Here is a 5,583-nt window from a genome sequence, read left to right on the forward strand (position 1 = left end):
AGAAGGCCTCGTGTGTGTTGCAGCCCAACACCCCTTCATTTTGGCCCAAAACCCACCTAAACCTCCTCCATCATCTCAGTCGTTCGATCACGATAGCGTGGCCGAAAACCGCACCTCATTTGGACTCTCCTAGCTCCCTCTACCTATAAATAAGTGATCCCCTCCGAAATTTGCGGTCTAACCCTAGCCTTCCCCTACCTCGCGCCACCGGACAAAAATTCCCGCGCCCGGACATGTCCAACCGTCACCGCCGGCGAATCTCAGCTTGACACGTCATCTCCGCTGCCTTCTCTCTCCTCCAGCCCCGCCGCCGGCCCGTGCGGCCTGGATCGGGCCCGCGAGGCCCATCTCCGCCGCCGACAGATCCCGCGCGCCCCGCCGCCTGCGACGCCGAGCGCCGCCCGCGCCCAACCGGCTGCTGCCCTCGCTGCACCTCTCTCTGGCGAGCTGCTACCCCGGCGCCGCCCCGACCGGCCGCCGCGTCCCTCGTCGCCTCCTCGTCGCGCGCGCGACCCTCCTCCGTCTCCGGCCACCGGAGGCAAGGCCGGCGACCTCTCCTCCCTCTTCTTCGACTCCGGCGCCCTGTTCCGGTGAAGCTCCGGCGAGTCATTGATCCACGTGCAATCCGGCCCGATCCGATCTGGACACCCTAGATCTGTTCTCGGAGGTATAATTTCTACCAAGTCCCCGAGATTGCCATGTTTCAAATGCCCATGTTCGTCATGTCATAACTTTGCATCCATAGCTCTGATTCATGCATATAGCATATCAAAATGTTCGCCTCAGAGAGTACATCATTTCATCTCATTGCATCATTTTCATTTGAGTTCATCTTCATGCCCGAAATGCTGTTGGAAGAGAGCTATTTGAGATAATTGTCAGATCTGCTGCTCCAATTAGATATTTGTCATTTTTGCCATGATTTTTGTGTGCATGATATGCCCATGAGCTCTACATATGTTTTGTTATATGCTTTGTCATCTTTCCAGAGGTGCCATCCATGTATTTTTGTGATGTGTCTGGTGACTAGCACAAGCTTGCAAAGTGGTGCATTCGTTAATGCTGATTTCAGGGACTTAGCAATTCCACTAAGTCCTTGAACTGTTCTTATCAATATGCCATATGTTCATGTTGTTTCCTAGTGATCCATGCTTATTTTGAGGATGATCAGTAAGGATGTTTTGTTAATATTGTAGTGCTCTATCCATCCATGCCTTTGTTTGCAATTATGGAGCAACCTAGCTTGAGTCAATCGAGCTCTACTTTTGCTATTTCGTGAATCTGGGCAGATTGTCTACTTGTTAGCGATTTTGCCGAGGATGTTGTAGTTGATCTGTGCATGCTATGTTATTGTTCTTGCCATGTCTAGCTTGTATTTTGTGTATTCTTGACGGGTGTATGCTTAGATTTTCATGACTTGCTCTGTAGTGAGTGCATCGAGCTCATAAATATGCCTACTTGATATCTGTTTCAGCATGCTCCAGTTTTTCACTAAGTCTGTGATCAGTTTATGTTTTTGCCATGTTCACATGCTTGCAAATGTATTTTCTGATCCCTTTTGGATCAAGGTCACTAAGGGACTTTTGTTAAGATCTTTGAGTAGCTCCATGCCATGCTTTACTTTGCCATGTTCAGGCCCTGTAGCATATTGTTTTCATGCTCCAAAGTGTGCTATCCGATCTGAAATTCCAGACAAGTGTTAATTTCACTAAGTCTGAGATCTGTTTACCAATTGCACTTTTGGCATGCTTGTTGGAACCTGTTAATGGATGAATTGGCCGTAGCTCAGTGTTCCTATTTTGTTAAGCACCATGAATGGATCCCTTCCATGTATTTTGTTGCCATGTTTGAGTGTTGTAGCATGTCCATCTTGTTGCTTTTAGATGGTCACTTGCTGTTTATCGCAGAACGTTGCCATATTTGAATTGCTTGCCATTTCAAAACCGTGACTCCGATTCCGGTGTTCTTTATATCGTTTTCAAGCGATTTCATCTCACCTTTCTAGTGGCACATTTGGATTTCCAAGTTGAGGCCAGGTTCATTCATTCCCTTGCAAATCATGCATATGCATCGCATACCGCATCCCGCATATCATACCATGTTCATGTGTGGTTTGTTTACTATGTTCTGTGCTTCTTTCCGGTGTTTGCTTCTTTGGGTTGGTTCCAGTAACGTCGCGTTTGTGAGGACCCGTTCGTCAACGTCCGTTTGTCTTCTTCATGGACTCTTCTTCTTCATGGACTCTTCTTCTTCATGGTATTTTCCGGAATTGTTGTTCGTTGTTTCCGGCCTCATTTAAACTTGACTAGATAGGTAGTTTTACTTTGCTTCACCCTCTTGCCATGTTTAACAACATTTAATATTGTTGGGTACATAACCGAGAGAGAACTAAATAAGTCATGTGGTGTTTCGTCAATATGCAACTCCATTGCATAATGAGCTCCACTTAATTTGTAGGATTGTTTGCGCACTTTGCCATGCCATGCTTCTTTAAATCAGACATGCATCATACTTGTTGTGCATCATGCCATGTTGTTGTAGTGGTTGTTGACTATGTTGTGTGCTTCTTTCCGGTGTTGCTTCTTCGGGTTGGTTCCGATAACCTCGCGTTTGTGAGGAACCGTTCGATTACGTCCGTTTGTCTTCTTCATGGACTCGTTCTTCTTCCTTGCGGTATTTCAGGGAAGATGACCATACCCTCGAAATCACTTCTATCTTTGCTTGCTAGATGCTCGCTCTTTTGCTATGCCTATGCTGCGATACCTACCACTTGCTTATCATGCCTCCCATATTGTTGAACCAAGCCTCTAACCCACCTTGTCCTAGCAAACCGTTGATTGGCTATGTTACCGCTTTGCTCAACCCCCTCTTATAGCGTTGTTAGTTGCAGGTGAAGATTGAAGTTTGTTCCTTGTTGGAACATGGAGATGTTGTTCCTTGTTGGAACATGTTTACTTGTTGGGATATCACAATATATCTTATTTAATTAATGCATCTATATACTTGGTAAAGGGTGGAAGGCTCGGCCTTATGCCTGGTGTTTTGTTCCACTCTTGCCGCCCTAGTTTCCGTCATATCGGTGTTATGTTCCCGGATTTTGCGTTCCTTACGCGGTTGGGTAATAATGGGAACCCCTTGACAGTTCGCCTTGAATAAAACTCCTCCAGCAATGCCCAACCTCGGTTTTACCATTTGCACTAACAACCTACCACCTTCCCTTGGGTTCTGCAGACTCAAGGATCATCTTTATTTTAACCCCCCCGGGCCAGTGCTCCTCTGAGTGTTGGTCCGAACCGAGCTGCCTGCGGGGCCACCTCGGGGAAACTGGAGGTTTGGTTTTACTCATAGCTAGTCTCATCTGAGTGTGCCCTGAGAACGAGATATGTGCAGCTCCTATCGGGATTTCTTGGCACATTCAGGCGGTGTTGCTGGATTTGTTTTACCATTGTCGAAATGTCTTGTAACCGGGATTCCGAGTCTGATCGGGTCTTCCCGCTAGAAGGAATATCCTTCGTTGACAGTGAGAGCTTGTGATGGGCTAAGTTGGGACTCCCCTGCAGGGATTTGAACTTTTGAAAGCCATGCCCGCGGTTATGGGCAGATGGGAATTTGTTAATGTCTAGTTGTAGATAACTTGAACCTTAACTTAATTAAAATGCATCAACCGCATGTGTAACCGTGATGGTCTCTTTCCGTCGGAGTCCGGGAAGCGAACACGGTGTTGGATTTATGCTTGACGTAGGTTGTCCTAGGATCACTTCTTGATCATAGTTTCTCGATCATGCTTTGCATTCTCTTCTCGCTCTCATTTGCGTATGTTAGCCACCATATATGCTAGTCGCTTGCTGCAGCTCCACCTCATACCTGTTACCCTTCCTATAAGCTTAAATAGTCTTGATCGCGAGGGTGCGAGATTGTTGAGTCCCCGTGGCTCATAGATACTTCCAAAACCAGCTTGCAGGTGCCGATGAGTCCGTGCAGATGACGCAACCAAGCTCAGGAGGAGCTCGATGAAGATCGTGTCCTTTATGTTGTTTCGTTTTAGTTAATCAGTAGTGGAGCCCAGTTGGGGTCGATCGGGGACCTTGTCGCATTTGGGGTTCTTCTTTTATTTTGGTTCCGTAGTCGAACCTTGATTGTATTTGGATGTTGTAATGCTTTATTCATGTATTTGTGTGAAGTGGCGATTGTAAGCCAACTATGTATCTTTTCCCTTATGTATTACATGGGTTGTGTGAAGATTACCTCACTTGCGACATTTCTTTCAATGCGGTTATGCCTCTAAGTCGTGCTTCGACACGTGGGAGATATAGCCGCATCGAGGGCGTTACAAGTTGGTAATCAGAGCCTTCCCGACTTTAGGAGCCCCATTGCTTGATCGTTATTAGCGGCTGAGTTGAGTCTAGAAAAATGTTTTGAGTCATTTAGGAATTATATATCGGAGAGTTTAGGAATTCTTTTTGTCCCCAGTCTCCTCATTGCTCTGGTAAGGCATCCTGACGTAGAGTTTTGTCTCTTCTCTTCTCAAATTTCACTAAAAAAAATTAGGATCACGCGGGTATCTTGGAATCGTTCCGATGGTTTTGTGATGAGAACATTGTTCTTGGTGCCTCCTGTCTCTAGGGGTTGTGGCAGTGTCCCGGGGAGTTGAGCTCCGAGGTGTTGTCGTCACAATTTTATCATTGCACTTCTGGAATACCTGAGATTAGTTTCGCCGACATCGAAAATCTCTTTTATGCAGTTGTTGGTGAGATAACCTTGACGCCACCCAATACTGGGGCGGGAGTTCGGGAGTATTGCCATAACTTGTATAACGGATGCTTTTCGAAGGTTGAGGTAGACGATTTCCGAAGGTTTCTTGGTTATGTGTTGAAGGATGGATACAACTGGATGTAGTGTTTGCTAGATTTGGGTGAGATATTATGCTTCGCCTGTATCCCCAACACCTGATTGCATAACTGGGAAAGTTTCGGGAGTTTATAAGTGGGAATTCAAGTAGCTCGTAGGAATTCTTTCCAACAGACACATGATACGATATGGGATCTATCATATGTTTGTTCTGACTTATTCTGCAAGCCAATCCTTTGTTTTGTTTTGAGTTGTGGTATTCGAGTTGCTTCGAAGTCAAATGTTGATTCCATACCTTCCCAAGCAGTGTCCTCATACTCTTATGCGAATACTAATCCTTCTCGATCATCGAGTCTGTCATGTCAATCCTTTTCACTGGTGTGTTTCTCTTCTAATGGATCCGATCACTTCAACATTCGCAAGATCAATTATCAGTTCTTCTCAACGGTGTTTGTTTCATCCGTCTCCAAGTTTCCTTTGTTTTTCCCCCCCCCCCCCCCCTTTTTTTTTCAAGGACTCAGATTTCTTAATAAAGTATCCTTTTACTCGTGTGAAGTCTCTCCATTCTTTTCCGTCAATGTTCTTACCTGGTCATTTTCATGAAGATCCTAACGGAACCTCAAGTACATCTTTACCCATTCTAATTCTTCTCCGGTGGATTCAAATCAAGCTTTCGGTGTTGATCTCATATCCCTTGTTCCTCATTTCAATGACTTCTCTTGCCGGTGCACCTTG

Source organism: Triticum urartu, chromosome 2 (genome assembly GCF_003073215.2).
Source record: "Triticum urartu cultivar G1812 chromosome 2, Tu2.1, whole genome shotgun sequence".
NCBI classification, from domain to species: domain Eukaryota; kingdom Viridiplantae; phylum Streptophyta; class Magnoliopsida; order Poales; family Poaceae; genus Triticum; species Triticum urartu.